Here is a 21978-nt window from a genome sequence, read left to right as displayed (position 1 = left end):
TCGCTGGGGCACCTTACATATACACGATATATACAAGCTGTATACAGGATACACACAAGCTGTATACAGGATACACACAAGCTGTATACAGGATGCATACAAGACATAACAAGCTGTATACAGGTTACATACAAGCTGTATACAAGACACATACAAGCTGTATACAGGATACACACAAGCTGTATACAGGATACACACAAGCTGTATACAGGATATATACAAGCTGTATATAGGATACACACAAGCTGTATACAGGATTCATACAAGACACATACAAGCTAACATACCATTGGTCAGAATTCCACGAGGACAGCAGATCAGAGAAGAAGGGGATGGTCAGAATAAGGTCCAAGGTCAGGCAGCAGAAGATCAATAAACAGAACAAGGCACAGAGAACAAACCACACACTAGCTGAATGTACAGTACAGACCAAAAGTTTGGACACACCTTCTCATTTAAAGATTTTTCTGTATTTTCATGACTATGAAAATTGTACATTCACACTGAAGGCATCAAAACTATGAATTAACACATGTGGAATTAAATACTTAACAAAAAAGTGTGAAACAACTGAAAATATGTCTTATATTTTAGGTTCTTCAAAGTAGCCACCTTTTGCTTTGATGACTGCTTTGCACACTCTTGGCATTCTCTTGATGAGCTTCAAGAAGTAGTCACCGGAAATGGTTTTCACTTCACAGAGCCAGGGAGGCTGCGTGCACCAGCAGCAGCTGCAGGGAGGCCAGAAGACGGCGGAGCAGGACCGCGGCGGTAAGGGGGACGGCGTCTCTGCCGGGTAGGAGGCAGAGACGCCGATGCTACAGTACCCCCCCCTTTACGCCCCCTCTTTTTCAGGCCAGCAAGAAATTTTTTAAGGAGAAGCGGGGCGTGGATGTTCTCACTGAGTTCCCAAGTTCTCTCCTCTGGGCCAAACCCCTTCCAATCCACCAGAAAAAAGGTTTTTCCTCTTACCCTCCTGGTGGCCAGAATGTTCTCTACCTCATAGACGTCCTCAGCGGAGACCGAAGCTGGGGAGGTACCAGGATTGTCGGAAAAAGAATTAAGCACAACTGGTTTGAGGAGAGATACGTGGAAGGAGTTGGGAATCCGTAAGGTGGCCGTGAGTTTTAACTTGTAGGCTACTGGGTTGATTTGCTTGAGGACTTCAAACGGACCGATGAACCGTGGACCCAACTTATAGGAGGGTATTTTGAGACGAACATGTTTGGAGGAGACCCGGACGGAATTGAGGTGGATCCAGACGTCTCTTATCAGCATGCTTCTTCATCCGCTCGGAGGATTGAAGAAGTGTGGATCTAGTGTCCTCCCAAATAGAGGAAAATTCGCTGACCAGAGACTCCGCGGCCGGGTTGTCCACTGAAGCGGAGACGGGAAACGGAATCCGGGGATGTTGACCGTAGACCACAAAGAACGGGGACTTGGAAGAAGATTCGCTCTCATGGTTGTTGTAGGAGAACTCGGCCCATGGTAGGAGCTCCACCCAATCGGTATGGTGAGCGTTGACAAAGTGCCGGAGGTAGCTGGTAAGGATCTGGTTGATATGCTCCACTTGGCCAATGGACTGTGGATGATAAGCGGAGGAGAAATCCAGGGTGACATCCAGCAGGTTACACGTAGCTCTCCAGAAGCGTGAAGTGAACTGGACCCCTCGATCAGACACAATGTGGAGGGGTAGGCCGTGGAGACGAAAGATGTGATGGATGAAGTCCTTAGCCAGCACAGATGCAGACGGGAGACCAGGCAGAGGGATGAAGTGGGCCATTTTAGAAAAGCGGTCAGCGACCACCCAAATGTCTTTACAACCGGCAGAAACAGGGAGATCCCTAATAAAGTCCATAGCAATGTGTTGCCACGGGGCAGCAGATATGGGAAGAGGCAGGAGACGGCCGGCAGGAAGATGTCTGGGAACCTTGTTGCGGGCACAGGACAAACAGGCCGTGACAAAGTCTACCACATCCTGGCGCAGGGTAGGCCACCAGTAATGCCGGGTAATAAGCAGGAAGGTCTCCTTCTGGCCAGCATGGCCGGCTAATTTGGATGAATGACCCCAGTGAAGAATCTTCTTACGATCCGGGACCGCTACAAACGTCTTACCGGGTGGGAGACGAGACAGATCCAAGGGGGCCACATTCATCACTTTGGAGGGATCGATGATATACATAGGCTCCTCCTCTTGATCAGAAGACAGACAGGATCGGGACAAGGCATCTGCTTTAACGTTCTTGTCCGCCGGGCGGTAATGTAGGGTAAAGTGTAACGGGTCTGGGAGGCGGAACCTCTGAGCTACTATACAAGGGGGCGGCCCTTGTAAGGGAGCGGGTGGCGACCAGGAAAGACGGGCTGGAAGTCACAGCAGGAGAACGGGATAGTCTCTGAGTGAACGGGCTGGAGGTCACGGCAAGTGACCGAGGCAGTCTCTGGATGAACGGGCTGGTGGTCACGGCAGGTGAACGGGACAGTCTCTGAGTGAACGGGCTGGAGGTCACGGTAAGTGACCGAGGCAGTCTCTGGATGAACGGGCTGGTGGTCACGGCAAGTGACCGGGACAGTCTCTAGGTAAAGGGTTGGTACGACCTGTGGCGGCTGAAGATAGACGTGAGCTCCCAGGTGAGCAGGCGAGAGTCTCTGGATGAACGGGTGGTCACAGCATGTGACGGCGGAGCCTCCAGGAAGACCAACAGACAGGCGGCAGATGAGCGCTCCCAGGTGAGCGGACAGAAGTCTCTGGACAGGCGGGTGGTCACAGCACGTGACGGCGGAGCCTCCAGGTAGGCTAGCAGGCAGGTAGCAGATGTGCGCTCCCAGGTGAGCGGGCAGGCTGGTCCTTTGACAGACTGACAGGAATGGTAAGGCAGACCGTCGGACCTCAGACTAGCAGGCAGGTAACAAGTAATCAGGCAGGAATATGGCAGGTAACTGGCAGGTATCTGGCAACGGGACCTGAGGGCTGAAGCACAGGTGAGACACTGGTGCAAACAACATTGCTCGGGCACCTCCATTTTGGAGGAGGTGCCTTATATATGGTGAAGTCCTCCGGCCATTGGCCGGGGACTCCTTAGGACGGCGCGCGCGGCCCCTTTAAGAGGGAGGGAGAGCGCGCGCGCGCGCCCTAAGCACAGTGGCCGGGAAGGAGCGCGCGCTGCCAGCAGAGCGGGAGAGGGACGCCGGGCACGGAGCAGAGCGGTGAGGGGAACAGCGTCCCTGCCTAGCAGAGGGCAGGGACGCCGGCGCTACAGTACCCCCCCCTTTAGGCCCCCCTTTTTTAGGCCAGACAGAAATTTAGCTAAGATGAGAGGGGCATGGATGTTCTCCCGGGGCTCCCACGTTCTCTCCTCAGGACCAAACCCCTTCCAATCTACTAGAAAAAAGGTCTTTCCTCTTACCCTTTTGGTGGCAAGAATGTTCTCTACCTCAAACTCGTCCTCAGCAGAAACCGGAGCAGGAGGCGTACCTGTAGACTTGGAAAAAGAGTTAAGTACCACAGGTTTGAGGAGAGATACATGGAAAGAGTTAGGGATCCGTAAGTTGGCCGGGAGTTTCAATTTATAGGCCACCGGGTTGATCTGGCTGATGACCTCCAGAGGACCGATGAACCGAGGCCCTAACTTGTAAGAAGGTATCTTGAGTCGGACATATTTAGATGAGAGCCAGACTTTATCTCCAGGACGAAATTGTGGAGGATCCAGGCGTTTTTTGTCAGCGTGCCTTTTCATCCGTTCGGACGACTGAAGGAGTGCGGATCGGGTACTCTCCCAAATGGAGGAAAATTTGCTAACGAGAGATTCCGCAGCCGGGTTGTCCACAGAGGTGGAGACAGGAAAAGGAATCCGAGGATGTTGACCGAAGACTACAAAAAACGGGGATTTGGAGGAGGATTCGCTCTGGTGGTTATTATAAGAGAACTCGGCCCATGGTAGGAGATCCACCCAGTCTGAATGATGGGCATTAACGAAGTGCCGGAGGTAACTGGTCAGGTTCTGATTGATCCGCTCCACTTGACCATTGGACTGTGGGTGGTAAGCGGAAGAGAAGTCCAGGGTGACGTCTAGCAGTTTACAGGTGGCTCTCCAGAAACGTGAGGTGAACTGTACCCCACGATCCGACACGATGTGGAGGGGCAGGCCATGAAGACGGAAGATGTGGCGGATAAAGTCTTTAGCCAGCTCGGGTGCAGACGGGAGGCCTGGCAGAGGAATAAAGTGAGCCATCTTGGAAAAGCGGTCAGCGACCACCCAAATGACCGTACAACCGGCAGAGACTGGGAGATCAGTTATGAAGTCCATAGCAATATGCTGCCAGGGGGCAGCAGGCACAGGAAGCGGAAGGAGGCGACCGGCTGGCAGGTGTCTCGGGACTTTGTTGCACAGGCAGAAACGAAGTCTATTACGTCCTTGTGCAGGGTAGGCCACCAGTAGTGCCGGGCAATAAGCTGGAGGGTCTTTTTCTGACCGGCGTGGCCAGCTAGTTTAGACGAATGGCCCCAGTGTAGGATCTTCTCCCGATCAGGTACTGAAACAAACGTCTTACCGGGAGGGAGACGATTTAGACTCACGGGAGCCACCTGCATTACTCTGGCGGGATCGATGATATGTTTAGGTTCATCCTCGAGATCTGACACTAGAAAGGATCGGGACAAGGCGTCTGCTTTGACGTTTTTGTCAGCCGGGCGAAAATGAAGAACAAAATCAAAGCGAGCAAAAAACAAGGACCACCCGGCTTGGCGCGGGTTAAGTCTCTGGGCATGCTGGAGGTAAGCCAAGTTCTTGTGGTCAGTGTAAATTATTACCGGGTGAAGAGCCCCCTCGAGCAGGTAACGCCACTCCTCCAATGCCAGTTTGATGGCCAATAACTCTCGGTCTCCTATGGAATAATTGCGCTCTGAGGAGGAGAAGAGTTTTGAGAAGAAGCCACAAGTTACCATCCTCCCGGAAGATGATTTTTGAGTAAGTACCGCTCCGGCTCCAGAGGAGGAGGCGTCAACTTCCAGGAAGAACTGCTTGTTGCCATCTGGGCGATGCAGCACCGGGGCGGAAGAGAAGGCCTGTTTTAGGGAAAGAAAGGCCTCCTCTGCTTCGGGTGGCCACTCTTTGGGATTAGTACCTTTACGGGTGAGCGCGGAAATTGGGGCCGTCCGGGAAGAGAAGTGTGGTATGAAGAGGCGGTAGTAGTTGGCGAAGCCCAGGAATCGCTGAATGGCCTTCAACCCCTCCGGTCGGGGCCATTTCTCGATGGCAGACAGTTTCTCAGGATCCATTTGTAGGCCGGTCTGAGAGATAATGTAGCCCAGAAACGGAAGCGAGGTCTGCTCAAAGAGGCACTTCTCAAATTTAGCGTAGAGATGGTTCTGCCTGAGCCTGAGCAGGACCTGACGAACGTCCCTCCGGTGAGTCTGGAGATCCGGAGAGAAGACCAAGATGTCGTCCAGGTACACCACTACGCAGGAGTAGAGAAGGTCCCGGAAGATGTCATTGACCAACTCTTGAAAGACGGCAGGAGCGTTACAGAGGCCAAAGGGCATTACCAGATATTCATAGTGGCCGTCCCGGGTGTTGAATGCCGTCTTCCATTCATCCCCCTGACGGATACGAACCAGGTTGTACGCCCCACGGAGGTCCAGTTTGGTGAAGATTCTAGCCCCCCTCAGACGATCAAATAACTCCGGAATGAGCGGAAGGGGGTACTTATTCTTCACCGTGATCTGGTTAAGGCCTCTATAGTCTATACAGGGACGGAGGGAGCCGTCCTTCTTTTTGACGAAAAAGAAGCCTGCTCCCGCCGGGGAGGTAGATTTCCGGATGAATCCCCTGGCCAGATTCTCCTCAATATATTCGGACATCGAGCGGGTCTCAGCAGCGGATAATGGATAAATACGCCCACGGGGAGGAGAAGTACCAGGTAACAGGTCGATAGGGCAGTCGTATGGTCTATGAGGGGGTAGTGTCTCTGCTTCCTTTTTATTAAAGACATCAGCATAAGACCAATACGGGATCGGAAGTCCAGGTAGATTAGCTGGGGTAGGAGAAGGACGGACGGGATGAACGGGAACCAGACAGGTCTTATGGCAGCCCTGTCCCCAGCGAAGGACCTCTCCGGTCTGCCAGTCAAGAACGGGTGCATGTCTCTGGAGCCAAGGTAGACCTAGCAAGAGGGCGTGAGAGAGTCCAGGCAGAACATGGAAGGAGATACTTTCAGAATGCAGCATTCCGACCTGCAGAGTAATGGATTCGGTGATGAGTTGGATGGGGCGTGGTAAGAGCCCCCCATCCACGGCAGCAACGGACAAGGGTACAGCCAGAGGTTTGGTGGGGATGCGGTATTTCTCTACCAGGGACTGTGAAATAAGATTCCCGGCTGCTCCAGAGTCAAGTTGGGCTAGTTCGAAATAACGGTTCTCCCCGTAGACGATTGAAACTGACAACAGCAGGGATGGAGAGGATTTATTCTTGTCTAGGTGGACCTCTCTGAGCGAACCTAGACACAGGCGTTTCCCGACCTCTCCGGGCAGGCACGGATCCGGTGCTCCTTACTGCCACAGTAGAAGCAGGTCCCCTCGACACGGCGTAAGTCCTGACGGGTCTTGACCATCTTGGTCTGGTCGACCTGCATAGGCTCAGGAGAGTGTACCTGGTAAGAGACAGAAGGAGTGACGGGTTTCTGAAAAGTAGGAGCTAGACGGGGTAATCTCCTCTCACGGGTGACCTCTCTGGCACGCTCCTGGAACCGTAGGTCAATCCGGGTGGCAAGAGTTATTAAGTCATCGAGAGTGGTAGGAATGTCCCGGCCGGCAAGCTCATCTTTAATACGGCCGGACAGACCCTCCCAGAAGACGGATACCAGAGCGTCGTTATCCCAGGCCAGCTCCGAGGCAAGGGTACGGAACCGTATGGCATATTGGCCCACGGTGAGACTTTCCTGACGGAGGCGTAGCAGAGATGATGCGGATGAGGTCTTCCGTCCGGGTTCGTCGAAGACTTTCCGGAAAGCCGTGAGAAAAGCAGGCAAGTTGGATACCAGGGGGTCTCCTCTCTCCCATAGAGGATTTAGCCAGGCCAGGGCCTCCCCGGTGAGATGGGACATGATGAATGCAATTTTGGCCCGGTCGGAGTTAAACTGGTGAGATAATAGTTCAAAGTGCAGGGTGCACTGATTTATGAAGCCCCGAGCCTGGGCGGAGTCGCCTCCGAAGCGAGGAGGTGCAGAAAGCCGGGGTCCGGGGTAAGGTACTATGGTATTGGTGGGCAGCGGGGCTGCCGGGTTGCGAGTCATGGCACTGGCGGAAGTTGCTGGTGGACCAGTCAGAGTGTCCAGGCGAGTATTGACATTCCGCAGGTGACCCAGGATGGACTCCTGTTGGGACCTTTGACGGGACAGTTCATGACAGTCCCGTCCGAGAGCGAGGGAGCTTGGGTGCCACCGGGTTCCATGGCCCGAGCAAACTGTAACGGGTCTGGGAGGCGGAACCTCTGAGCTACTATACAAGGGGGCGGCCCTTGTAAGGGAGCGGGTGGCGACCAGGAAAGACGGGCTGGAAGTCACAGCAGGAGAACGGGATAGTCTCTGAGTGAACGGGCTGGAGGTCACGGCAAGTGACCGAGGCAGTCTCTGGATGAACGGGCTGGTGGTCACGGCAGGTGAACGGGACAGTCTCTGAGTGAACGGGCTGGAGGTCACGGTAAGTGACCGAGGCAGTCTCTGGATGAACGGGCTGGTGGTCACGGCAAGTGACCGGGACAGTCTCTAGGTAAAGGGTTGGTACGACCTGTGGCGGCTGAAGATAGACGTGAGCTCCCAGGTGAGCAGGCGAGAGTCTCTGGATGAACGGGTGGTCACAGCATGTGACGGCGGAGCCTCCAGGAAGACCAACAGACAGGCGGCAGATGAGCGCTCCCAGGTGAGCGGACAGAAGTCTCTGGACAGGCGGGTGGTCACAGCACGTGACGGCGGAGCCTCCAGGTAGGCTAGCAGGCAGGTAGCAGATGTGCGCTCCCAGGTGAGCGGGCAGGCTGGTCCTTAGACAGACTGACAGGAATGGTAAGGCAGACCGTCGGACCTCAGACTAGCAGGCAGGTAACAAGTAATAAGGCAGGAATCTGGCAGGTAACTGGCAGGTATCTGGCAACGGGACCTGAGGGCTGAAGCACAGGTGAGACACTGGTGCAAACAACATTGCTCGGGCACCTCCATTTTGGAGGAGGTGCCTTATATATGGTGAAGTCCTCCGGCCATTGGCCGGGGACTCCTTAGGACGGCGCGCGCGGCCCCTTTAAGAGGGAGGGAGAGCGCGCGCGCGCGCCCTAAGCACAGTGGCCGGGAAGGAGCGCGCGCTGCCAGCAGAGCGGGAGAGGGACGCCGGGCACGGAGCAGAGCGGTGAGGGGAACAGCGTCCCTGCCTAGCAGAGGGCAGGGACGCCGGCGCTACATAAAGTTAAAGCGGGCGAAGAACAAAGACCACTGGGCCTGACGAGGATTGAGTCTTTGGGCATTCTGAAGATAAGCCAAGTTTTTGTGGTCAGTATAGATGACCACCGGGTGCAGAGTCCACTCGAGCAGGTAACGCCACTCCTCCAGCGCCAATTTGATGGCTAGCAGTTCTCGGTCTCCTATGGAGTAGTTGCGCTCAGACGAGGAGAAGAGCTTGGAGAAGAAGCCGCAGGTTACCATTCTCCCGGATGGAGATTTCTGGGTGAGCACCGCTCTGACTCCGGAAGAGGAAGCATCAACCTCCAGAAAGAACTGTTTGTTGCTATCCGGAGTTGCTATCCGGACGGTGCAGCACAGGGGCAGAAGAGAAGGCTTGTTTTAAGGAGAGGAAGGCCTCCTCCGCTTCGGACGGCCATTCCTTAGGATTTGCTCCCTTTCGGGTGAGCGCAGAGATGGGAGCAGTCAGGGGGGAGAAATGTGGGATGAAGTGATGGTAGTAGTTGGCGAAGCCCAGGAATCGCTGAATCGCCTTCAACCCCTCCGGACGGGGCCACTTTAAGATGGCAGAGACCTCCTCGGGGTCCATCCGTAGACCTGTCTTAGAGATAATATAGCCCAGGAACGGAAGAGAGGACTGCTCGAAGAGGCACTTCTCAAATTTTGCATATAGGTGATTCTGCCTGAGCCTAAGCAGGACCTGACGATGTGAGGGAAGATCCGGAGAGAAGACCAATATGTCGTCCAGGTACACCACCACGCAAGAATATAAGAGGTCACGGAAGATGTCATTAACTAATTCTTGGAAGACGGCGGGAGCATTACAGAGACCGAAGGGCATCACACCGTATTCATAGTGACCGTCCCGGGTATTGACTTCCGTCTTCCACTCGTCTCCTTGGTGGATCCGGACCAGGTTATACGCCCCATGAAGATCGAGCTTGGTGAAGATCTTCGCGCCTTTAAGGCGGTCGAACAGCTCAGAGATGAGCGGCAGGGGGTAATTGTTTTTGACAGTGATTTGGTTGAGTCCTCTATAATCGACACATGGACATAGTGAACTGTCTTTCTTTTTAACAAAGAAGAATCCGGCTCCAGCCGGGGAGGAAGATTTCCGGATGAAACCCCTAGCCAGATTTTCTTCGATGTACTCCGACATGGCCCGAGTTTCGGCCAACGACAACAGGTAGATACGCCCACGGGGTGAAGTGGCACCGGGTATGAGGTCGATAGGGCAATCATATGGCCTATGGGGTGGCAGAGTCTCTACCTCCTTCTTGTCGAAGACATCAGCATAGGACCAGTAGGGTGCCGGAAGACCGGGTAAATTAGTCGGAGTCAATTGGGGTCGAGCCGGGCAAACCGGAATCAGACAGATCTCATGGCAATCCTGCCCCCATTGGAGCACCTCAGCAGATTGCCAATTCAGAACGGGTTCATGTTTCTGTAGCCAGGGTAGACCTAGCAAAAGGGGGTGAGAGAGTCCGGAAAGCACATGGAAGGAAATCCTCTCTGAGTGCAGCATTCCCACCTGCAGGGTTACGGGCTCAGTGATGAGCAAGATGGTCACCGGAAGGAGTCTTCCATCCACGGAAGTGACTGCCAATGGTTCGGCCAGAGGTTTGGTAGGAATCTGATACTTCTCTACAAGGGACTGGGATACGAGATTCCCAGCGGCTCCGGAATCCAGATGTGCGGTTTCGAAGAAGCGGTTCTCTCCACAGGAGATAGAGACGGATAAAGTCAAGAAAGGAGAGGATTTACTTTTGCCTAGGACGACCTCTTCGAGTGGTCCTAGACACTGGAGTTTCCCGGCTTCACCGGGCAGGAACGGATCAGGTGCTCCTTACTACCACAGTAGAAACAGCTCCCCTCGGCTCGGCATGTCTCTTGGCGAGATTTGACCACCTTGGTCTGGTCGATCTGCATAGGTTTGGGCGAGGGTGCCCGGGGAGCTGTTGATTGAGAGACCGGTTTCTGGAAAGCAGGAGCAAGACGAGGAAATCTTCTCTCCTGGGTAGTCTCCTTAGCATGTTCTAGGAAACGGCGATCAATTCGGGTTTCTAGCGACACCAGGTCATCCAGGGTGGTAGGAACGTCCCGGCCGGCTAACTCGTCCTTAATCCGACCGGAAAAGCCCTCCCAGAAGGTGGACACCAGGGCCTCGTTGTCCCAGGCAAGCTCAGAAGCGAGGGTATGGAACCGTATGGCATACTGGGCCACGGTGAGACTCCCTTGGCGGAGAGGTAGCAATGAGGAGGTAGTAGAGATCCTTCGTCCGGGTTCATCGAAGACCTTCCGGAAGGCAGTGAGGAAGGCTGGAAGATCAGACACCATGGAATTCCCTCTCTCCCATAGAGGGTTTAGCCATGCCAATGCTTCCCTGGTGAGGTGAGAGATGATGAACGCCACCTTGGCCCGGTCGGAGGGAAACTGATGTGGCAGAAGTTCAAAGTGTAGTGTGCACTGGTTCAGAAAGCCCCGATATAGGACGGGGTCACTTCCAAAATGAGGAGGCGCAGAAAGCCGGGGTCCTAAGCTGGATGCCGTGGTATTGGTAGGTTGCGGAGCTGCCAGAGCGGGTGACACTCGACTTGAGGCGGACACAGGTGGGACAGGCAGCGTGTACAGGCGAGTGTTGACAGACCGCAGGTAGGTCAGGATGGTTTCCTGTTGGGATCTCTGACGAGAAACCTCCTGGTACAGGTCAGCAAGCGAAGGGGCCTGGGGGCCACCGGGTTCCATGGCCCGTGCAAACTGTTACGGATCCGGGTGGTGGAACCTCTGTGCTGCAGTGCAAGGAGGGACCAGAGGGGCGTAACTAGGTATCAACTCGGACCGACCAAGGCCGTACGGCGGCTCAATTGACTCCGTGACCAGGGAAGGACCGAGCAGAGGGACCAGGTGCTACTCTGGGGACCGACCTTGAATGAGAGCAGGTGACTCTCACGGGTCAGAAGGCAGGGACTGATCGGTACAGCAGATGAGCACAGCAGGCAGGCTTACGGGTGACCCGGGCAGACGGACTGGCAGGCACGGCAGGTAGCAAGCAGGAGCCTCCAGGTAGGCGGGCCGGTAGGCTCGGCTGGTAACAGGTAGGTGCTTCTAGGTAAGCGGGCTGGTAGGCACAGCAGGTAACAGGCAGGTGCTTCTAGGTAAGCGAGCTGGCAGGCACGGCAGGTAACAGGCAGGAGCCTCCAGGTAGGCTGGCTGGTAGGCAAGGCAGGTAAAAGGCAGGTGCTTTTAGGTAAGCGAGCTGGCAGGCACGGCAGGTAACAGGCAGGAGCCTCCAGGTAGGCTGGCTGGTAGGCAAGGCAGGTAAAAGGCAGGTGCTTTTAGGTAAGCGAGCTGGCAGGCACGGCAGGTAACAGGCAGGAGCCTCCAGGTAGGCTGGCTGGTAGGCACGGCAGGTAACGGGCAGGTGCTTCCAGGTAAGCAGGCGGACAGAGCCCATAGACAGACTGGCGGACTGGACTGTAGACAGACTGTCGGGCTGGAGAGTAGACAAGCAGACGGACTGGACTTAAAGTCAGGTTGGCGGACTGGACTTGTAGTCAGGCTGGCGGGCTGGACTTGTAGTCAGGCTGGCGGGCTGGACTTGTAGTCTGGCTGGCGGACTGAACTTGTAGTCAGGCTAGCAGTGTGACCTGAGGGCTGAAGCAGAGTATCAAACACAAAGCTACAACCTTGCACGGGCACCTCCAAATTGGAGGAGGTGCCTTATATAGGGGAAGTCCTCCGGCCATTGGCCGGGGACTTTTTAGGAAGGCGCGCGCGGCCCCTTTAAGAGGGAGGGAGCACGCACGCACGCCCTAAGCACAGAGCCAGGGAGGCTGCGTGCACCAGCAGCAGCTGCAGATAGGCCAGAAGACACCGGAGCAGGACCGCGGCGGTAAAGGTGACGGCGTCTCTGCCGGGCAGGAGGCAGAGACGCCGATGCTACACTACCGCCCAGATAGCAGTTTTCCCATCAGACAGAGGCAAATCTGTGATGAAATCCATGGACAAATGAGTCTATGGTCTTTCTGGAATTGGCAATGGAGCCAATTCCCCGGCTGGCTTTGACTGACTTTGGAGCGTGCGCAGACCTCACAAGCAGATACAAAACTTTGATATCATTATGCATGGACAGCCACCAAAAAGTCTGGCAATGGCTTTCCGTGTAGCAGTAACCCCAGGATGACCACTCAAAACGGAATCATAAAATTCCTGTAACACATGTAATTTTAGATACAAAGGCACAAATAATTTAGACCCTGGAGTAGCAGGAGGAGCTAATGACTGGGCATTACGGATCTCCTCCTCCAATTTTGAGGTTACCATAGAAACCACAATACCCTGAGGAATAATTAATGGAGGATGGAGGTTCTGGAGGAGAAACTGGATCGAAACTACGAGACAATATGTCAGATTTCACATTCTTAGACCCCGGTCTGAATGTAATCGAAAAATTAAACCTTGAGAAAAACAAGGACCATCTGGGAGTTAACCTTTTAGCTGACTCAATGTAACGGGTCTGGGAGGCGGAACCTCTGAGCAACTTATGCAAGGGGGCGGTCCTTGTAAGGAAGCGGGTGGCGACCAGGGAAGACAGGCAGGTAGTCACAGCAGGTGACCGGGACAGTCTCTGGGTAAACGGGCAGGAGGTCACAGCAAGTGACCGGGGCAGTCTCTGGGTGAACGGGCAGGAGGTCACGGCAAGTGACCGGGACAGTCTCTGGGTGAACGGGCTGGAGGTCACGGCAAGTGACCGGGACAGTCTCTGGGTAAAGGGTAGGTACGACCTGTGACGGCTGAGCCTCCAGGTAGGCTAGCAGGCAGATGGCAGATGTGTGCTCCCAGGTGAGCAGGCGAGAGTCTCTGGATAAGCAGGTGGTCACAGCATGTGACGGCGGAGCCTCCAGGTAGGCTAGCAGGCAGATGGCAGATGTGTGCTCCCAGGTGAGCAGGCGAGAGTCTCTGGATAAGCAGGTGGTCACAGCATGTGACGGCGGAGCCTCCAGGTAGGCTAGCAGGCAGGTAGCAGATGAGCGCTCCCAGGTGAGCAGGCAAGAGTCTCTGGACTGGCAGGTGGTCACTGCATGTGACGGCGGAGCCTCCAGGTAGGCTAGCAGACAGGTAGCAGATGAGCGCTCCCAGGTGAGCGGGCAAGCTGGTACATAGACAGACTGACAGGTGTCGGAAGGCAGACCGTCGGACCTCAGGCTAGCAAGCAGGTAAGCGGATAACAGGCAGGAATCAGACAGCAATCTGGCAGGAAACTGGCAGGTAACTGGCAGGTAACTGGAAACGGGACCTGAGGGCTGAAGCAGAGTAGTGAACAGTGCAACAACATTGCTCGGGCACCTCCATTTTGGAGGAAGTGCCTTATATATGGTGAAGTCCTCCGGCCATTGGCCGGGGACTCCTTAGGACGGCGCGCGCGGCCCCTTTAAGAGGGGGGGAGCGCGCGCGCGCCCTAAGCACCGTGGCCGGGAAGGAGCGCGCTGCCAGCAGAGCGGGAGGAGGACGCCGGGCTCGGGGCGGAGAGGTGAGGGGAACAGCGTCCCTGCCTAGCAGAGGGCAGGGACGCCGACGCTACAGTACCCCCCCCCCTTTAGGCCCCCCCTTTTTTAAGCCAGACAGAAATTTAGCAAGGATGAGAGGGGCATGGATGTTCTCCCGGGGCTCCCACGTTCTCTCTTCAGGACCAAACCCCTTCCAATCTACTAGAAAAAAGGTCCTTCCTCTTACCCTTTTTGTGGCCAGAATGTTCTCTACCTCAATCTCGTTTTCAGCGGAAACCAGAGCAGGAGGCGTACCTGTAGACTTGGAAAAAGAGTTAAGTACCACGGGTTTGAGGAGAGATACATGGAAGGAGTTAGGGATCCGCAAGTTGGCCGGGAGTTTCAATTTATAGGCCACGGGGTTGATCTGACTGATGACCTCCAGAGGACCGATGAACCGAGGCCCTAACTTATAGGAAGGAATCTTGAGCCGGACATACTTGGACGAGAGCCAGACCTTATCCCCTGGATGGAATTGATGAGGATCCAAACGTTTTTTGTCAGCATGTCTTTTCATACGCTCGGACGACTGAAGGAGTGCGGACCGGGTACTCTCCCACAAGGAGGAAAATTTGTTAACAAGAGATTCCGCAGCCGGATTATCCACCGAGGTGGAGACGGGAAATGGGATCCGAGGATGCTGACCGAAGACTACAAAAAACGGGGATTTGGAGGAAGATTCGCTCTCGTGATTGTTGTAAGAGAATTCGGCCCATGGCAGGAGATCCACCCAGTCAGAATGGTGGGCACGAAGTGCCGGAGGTAAATGGTCAGGATCTGATTGATCCGCTCCACTTGACCATTAGACTGTGGGTGGTAAGCGGAGGAGAAGTCCAGGGTGACGTCTAGCAATTTACAAGTGGCTCTCCAGAAACGTGAGGTGAACTGTACCCCACGATCCGACACGATGTGGAGGGGCAGGCCATGAAGACGGAAGATGTGGCGGATAAAGTCTTTAGCCAGCTCGGGTGCAGACGGGAGGCCTGGCAGGGGAATAAAGTGAGCCATCTTGGAAAAGCGGTCAGCGACCACCCAAATGACCGTACAACCGGCAGAGACGGGGAGATCAGTTATGAAGTCCATAGCAATATGCTGCCAGGGGGCAGCAGGCGCAGGAAGCGGAAGGAGGCGACCGGCTGGCAGGTGTCTCGGGACTTTGTTGCGGGCGCAGGACACACAGGCAGAAACAAAGTCTATTACGTCCTTGTGCAGGGTAGGCCACCAGTAGTGCCGGGTAATAAGCTGGAGGGTCTTTTTCTGACCGGCGTGGCCAGCTAGTTTAGATGAATGGCCCCAGTGTAGGATCTTCTCCCGATCAGGTACTGAAACGAACGTCTTACCGGGAGGGAGACGATTTAGACTCACGGGAGCCACTTGCATTACTCTGGCGGGATCGATGATATGTTTGGCTTCTTCCTCAAGATCGGACACCAGAAAGGATCGGGACAAGGCGTCTGCTTTGATGTTTTTGTCAGCCGGGCGAAAATGAAGAACAAAATCAAAGAGAGCAAAAAACAAGGACCACCGGGCTTGGCGCGGGTTAAGTCTCTGGGCATGCTGGAGGTAAGCCAAGTTCTTGTGGTCAGTGTAGATTATTACCGAGTGAAGAGCCCCCTCGAGTAGGTAACGCCACTCCTCCAATGCCAGCTTGATGGCCAATAACTCTCGGTGTCCTATGGAATAGTTGCGCTCAGAAGAAGAGAAGAGTTTGGAGAAGAAGCCACAAGTTACCATTCTCCCGGAAGACGATTTTTGGGTAAGTACCGCTCCGGCCCCAGAGGAGGAGGCGTCAACTTCCAGGAAGAACTGCTTGTTGCCGTCCGGGCGATGCAGCACCGGGGCGGAAGAGAAGGCCTGTTTTAAGGAAAGAAAAGCCTCCTCTGCTTCGGGCGGCCAGTCTCTGGGATTAGTGCCCTTACGGGTGAGCGCGGAAATTGGGGCAGTCCGGGAAGAGAAATGCGGTATGAAGAGGCGGTAGTAGTTGGCGAAGCCCAGGAACCGCTGAATAGCCTTCAACCCCTCCGGTCGAGGCCATTTCTCGATGGCAGACAGTTTCTCTGGATCCATTCGGAGGCCGGTCTGAGAAATAATGTAGCCCAAAAACGGAAGCGAGGTCTGCTCAAAGAGGCACTTCTCATATTTAGCGAAGAGGTGATTCTGCCTGAGCCTGAGCAGGACCTGACGAACATCCCTCCGGTGAGTCTGGAGATCCGGAGAGAAGACCAAGATGTCATCCAGGTACACCACTACGCAGGAGTAGAGAAAGTCCCGGAAGATGTCATTGACCAACTCTTGAAAGACGGCAGGAGCATTACAGAGACCAAAGGGCATTACCAGATATTCATAGTGGCCGTCCCGGGTGTTGAATGCAGTCTTCCATTCATCCCCCTGACGGATACGGACCAGGTTGTACGCCCCACGGAGGTCCAGTTTGGTGAAGATTCTAGCCCCCCTCAGACGATCAAATAACTCCGGAATGAGCAGAAGGGGGTACTTATTCTTCACCGTGATCTGGTTAAGGCCTCTATAGTCTATACAGGGACGGAGAGAGACGTCCTTCTTTTTAACGAAAAAGAAGCCTGCTCCCGCCGGGGAGGTAGATTTCCGGATGAATCCCCGGGCCAGATTCTCCTCAATATATTCGGACATCGACCGGGTCTCAGCAGCGGACAATGGGTAAATACGCCCACGGGGAGGAGTAGTACCGGGTAACAGGTCGATAGGACAGTTGTATGGTCTATGAGGGGGTAATGTCTCTGCCTCCTTTTTATTAAAGACATCAGCAAATGACCAATAAGGAATCGGAAGTGCAGGTAGATTAGTTGGGGTAGGAGAAGGACGGACGGGATGAACGGGAACCAGACAAGTCTTATGGCAGTCCTGTCCCCAACGAAGGACTTCTCCGGTCTTCCAGTCAAGCACGGGTGCATGTCTCTGGAGCCAAGGTAGGCCTAGTAAGAGGGCGTGAGAGAGTCCAGGCAGAACATGAAAAGAGATGCTCTCAGAATGCAGCATTCCCACCTACAGAGTAATGGATTCGGTGATGAGTTGGATGGGACGTGGTAAGAGGCCCCCATCCACGGCAGCGACAGATAAGGGTACAGCCAGAGGTTTGGTGGGAATGCGGTGTTTTTCTACCAGGGACTGTGAAATAAGATTCCCGGCTGCTCCAGAGTCAAGTTGGGCTAGTTCGAAAAAACGGTTCTCCCCGCAGATAATTGAGACTGACAGCAGCAGAGATGGAGAGGATTTATTCTTGTCTAGGTCGACCTCTCTGAGCGAACCTAGACACAGGCGTTTCCCGACCTCTCCGGGCAGGTACGGATCCGGTGCTCCTTGCTGCCACAGTAGAAGCAGCTCCCCTCAGCACGGCGTAAGTCCTGACGGGTTTTGACCATCTTGGTCTGGTCGACCTGCATAGGCTCAGGAGACTGTAACTGGGGAGAAACGGAGGGAGTGACGGGTTTCTGGAAGGTAGGAGCTAGACGTGGAAACCTCCTCTCACGGGTGACCTCTTTGGCACGCTCCTGGAACCGTAGGTCAATCCGGGTGGCAAGAGTTATTAAGTCATCGAGAGTGGTAGGAATGTCCCGACCGGCGAGTTCATCTTTAATACGGCCGGACAGACCCTCCCAGAAGACAGACACCAGAGCGTCGTTATCCCAGGCCAGCTCCGAGGCAAGGGTACGGAACCGTATGGCATATTGGCCCACGGTGAGACTTCCCTGACGGAGGCGTAGCAGAGACGATGCGGATGAGGTCTTCCGTCCGGGTTTGTCGAAGACTTTCCGGAAAGCCGTGAGAAAGGCAGGCAAGTCGGACACCAGGGGGTCTCCTTTCTCCCATAGAGGATTTAGCCAAGCCAGTGCCTCCCCCGTGAGATGGGACATGATGAAGGCTACTTTGGCCCGGTCGGAGTTAAACTGGTGGAACAGGAGTTCAAAGTGCAGGGTGCACTGGTTTATGAAGCCCCGAGCCAGAGCAGAGTCGCCTCCGAAGCGAGGAGGTGCAGAAAGCCGGGGTCCGGAGCAGGATGCCATGGTATTGGTGGGCAGCGGAGCTGCCGGGTTGCGAGTCAAGACACTAGCGGTGGTTGCTGGTGGAGCAGTCAGAGTGTCCAGGCGAGAATTGACATTCCGCAGGTGACTCAGGATGGACTCCTGTTGGGACCTCTGACGGGACAGTTCATGACAAAGGTCCGAGAGCGAGGGAGCTTGGGTGCCACCGGGTTCCATGGCCCGAGCAAACTGTAACGGGTCTGGGAGGCGGAACCTCTGAGCAACTTATGCAAGGGTGCGGTCCTTGTAAGGAAGTGGGTGGCGACCAGGGAAGACAGGCAGGTAGTCACAGCAGGTGACCGGGACAGTCTCTGGGTAAACGGGCAGGAGGTCACAGCAAGTGACCGGGGCAGTCTCTGGGTGAACGGGCAGGAGGTCACAGCAAGTGACCGGGACAGTCTCTGGGTGAACGGGCAGGAGGTCACGGCAAGTGACCGGGACAGTCTCTGGGTAAAGGGTAGGTATGACCTGTGACGGCTGAGCCTCCAGGTAGGCTAGCAGGCAGATGGCAGATGTGTGCTCCCAGGTGAGCAGTCGAGAGTCTCTGGATAAGCAGGTGGTCACAGCATGTGACGGCGGAGCCTCCAGGTAGGCTAGCAGGCAGATGTGTGCTCCCAGGTGAGCAGGCGAGAGTCTCTGGATAAGCAGGTGGTCACAGCATGTGACGGCGGAGCCTCCAGGTAGGCTAACAGGCAGGTAGCAGATGAGCGCTCCCAGGTGAGCGGGCAAGAGTCTCTGGACTGGCAGGTGGTCACTGCACGTGACGGCGGAGCCTCCAGGTAGGCTAGCAGACAGGTAGCAGATGAGTGCTCCCAGGTGAGCGGGCAAGCTGGTCCATAGACAGACTGACAGGTGTCGGAAGGCAGACCGTCGTACCTCAGGCTAGCAAGCAGGTAAGCGGATAACAGGCAGGAATCAGACAGCAATCTGGCAGGAAACTGGCAGGTAACTGGCAGGTAACTGGAAACGGGACCTGAGGGCTGAAGCAGAGTAGTGAACAGTGCAACAACATTGCTCGGGCACCTCCATTTTGGAGGAGGTGCCTTATACATGGTGAAGTCCTCCGGCCATTGGCCGGGGACTCCTTAGGACGGCGCGTGCGGCCCCTTTAAGAGGGGGGGGAGCGCGCGCGCGCCCTAAGCACCGTGGCCGGGAAGGAGCGCGCGCTGCCAGCAGAGCAGGAGGAGGACGCCGGGCTCGGAGCGGAGAGGTGAGGGGAACAGCGTCCCTGCCTAGCAGAGGGCAGGGACGCCGACGCTACACTCAATATAGGCTAGATTCTTGTAATCAGTGACCACAGTAACTGGATGAACCGCTACCTCAAAAAAATGCCTCCATTCCTCAAAGGCTAATTTTACAGCAAGTAACTCACGATTCCCAACATCATAATTTCTTTCCGCCGGCGAAAATTTCTTAGACAAAAAAGCACATGGACGCAAGTTAGTCAGAGTTTTAGGCCCCTGCGACAAAACCACCAGTACTCCGACCTCCGAAGCATCCACCTCTACAATGAATGGTTCTTGGAGATCTGGTTGGATCAGAATGGGGGCAGACATGAAACACTCTTGTAAATTTTCAAAAGCCCTGATAGCACTCAGCGAGCATACCTTGAGATTAGTCCCCTTACATGTCAGGTAAGGAAGAGGTTTAGCAATCTGAGAGAAACCCTTGATAAATTTCCTATAATAGTTAGCGAATCCCAGAACTCGTTGCAAAGCTTTAAGATCACGAGGCTGAACCCAGTCAATTATGGCCTGTACCTCCCCAGGGTCCATCTTAAACCTTTCTGTTGACAAGATGAACCCCAAGAATGAAATTTCCTGAACAGAAAAAACATATTTCTCTGATTTAGCAAACAAGGAGTTGTCCCTTAACCTTTGTAACACAACCCGGACATGTTCCTGATGAGAATCCAAGTCTGGACAGAAAATTAGAATATCATCCAGGTAAATCATAACATATCTTCCAATGCAAACAGAGAAAATATCATTCATAAGATTTTGAAACATAGCAGATGCATTGGACGACCCAAATGGTATGACAAGGTTTTCAAACAGACCCTACGACGTTAGAAACGCTGTCGTAGCACCGGCGTCTCTGCCTCCTGCCGGGCGGAGACGCCGTTCCCCTCACCGTCGCGGTCCCAGTGTCTTCCTGTTCTCCCACTGCTAAGGCGCTCACTGCAAGCAGCTTCCCAGGCCGTGTGCTTAGGGTGCGCACGCGCGCTCCCTTTTAAAGGGGCCATGCGGCATCCTAAAGAGTCCCTGGCCAATGGCCGGAGGACTGCCCCTATATTAAGCACCTCCTCTAAAATGGAGGTGCCTGTGCAAGGTTGTTGATTGTGTGCTAACACTCTCCTCGGCCCTCAGGTTCCTTGCCCGCCAGCCTGTCTTAACAGTCCTGCCAGCCAGTCTGTCTAACAGTCCTGCCCGCCAGTCTGTCTACAGTCCTGCCCGCCAGTCTGTCTATCAGCCGTGCCCGCTAGTCTGCCAGTTACCTGCCATGCCCGCCAGCCTACCCGGAGGACCTGCCAAGTTACCTGCTGTACCCGCCTGCTCCTTTACCCGGAGTACCTGTCTGGCTATCTGCCTTACCCACCTGCTCATTTGCCCAGAGTACCTGTCTGGCTATCCACCATACCCGCCTGCTACCTGCCGTGCTCATCCGCTATACCGGTCAGCTCCTGTCATCTGACCTGTGGGAGTCACCTGCTCTCACACAAGGTCGGTCCCAGACTATCACCTGGTTCACCTGCCCAGTCTCTCCTTGGTTCACGGAGTTGACTAAGCCGCCGTGTGACCTGGGTCGGTTCGAGTAGGCACTTAGTTACGCCCCTCTGGTCCCTCCTTGCATCAAAGCACAGAGGTTCCACCACCCGGATCCGTAACAGCCGTTTTCCACTCATCACCCTCCCGGACGCGTATCGAATTGTAAGCCCCTCTAAGATCAAGTTTAGAAAACACCCTGGCCCCTAGAAGATGATTATATAGGTCGAGAATGAGTGTAAGTGGGTAAGTATTTTTAACCGTGATTTTCTTTAGTTCTCGGAAATCGAGGCAAGGACGGAGACCCCACCTTTCTTTTTTACGAAGAAAAATCCGGCAGCTACCAGAGAGGAGAAAGGACAGATATGACCCTTCCGTAATCTTTCAATATAATATTCTTTCATGGCGGTCCGTTCAGGCCCAGACAAATTGTAAAGGCGAGCTTTAGGCAATTTGGCACTAGGAATAAGATCAATAGCACAATCATAAGGACGATGGGGAGGTAGTATCTCCGCCTCTTTCTCCGAGTACACATCTCCGAAGTCCTTCAGGTACCCCGGCAGACCCTTCAGACTGGCGGAACATATTTGTACAGTTTTTAGACATTTCTTGCAACAATTGGAGCTCCATTTAACAATCTCCCTCTGACACCAATCAATCACAGGATTGTGAATCTGCAGCCATGGAAGCCCCAGTACCAACCCAGCAGGCAAATTATCCAATACAATACATGAGATGCATTCAGAGTGGAGAGCGCCTACTTGACGCGTGAAATCCACCGTTGCCTTCTTGACCAAATTCCGGGATAATGGTGTCTTGTCAAGGGCGAAGATTTGCATGGGTCTTTCTAAACTAACTGTCCCTAACCCTAACTTCCGAACCAGTCCAGAATCAATAAAGTTAGCAGCAGACCCATAGTCAATGAACGCCAATTTTGATAGCACCTGGTTCTCGAAGGATAACACAGTATTTATCAGTACTTTAGTAGAGAAAGAAAAAGGTACCTGGGAGTCTGGGTGACCTCCTTTTCCATCACCCAGACTCAAACGTTCTCCTGCTGGTTTGCCAGCCTGAGGAGGAGTAGGGCAATTCTTGACAAAATGTCCAGAGAGACCAAAGTACAGAGTACAGCGTCCAAGATCTTGTCCATGTTTTTTCTCTACCACACGA

This window comes from Phyllobates terribilis, unplaced genomic scaffold (assembly GCF_046119375.1).
Source record: "Phyllobates terribilis strain yellow unplaced genomic scaffold, ASM4611937v1 Scaffold_10__3_contigs__length_209671492, whole genome shotgun sequence".
In the NCBI taxonomy this organism is placed as follows: Eukaryota; Metazoa; Chordata; class Amphibia; order Anura; family Dendrobatidae; genus Phyllobates; species Phyllobates terribilis.
The sequence above is the reverse complement of the archived record's forward strand: the minus strand, read 5'-3'. Positions refer to the sequence as shown.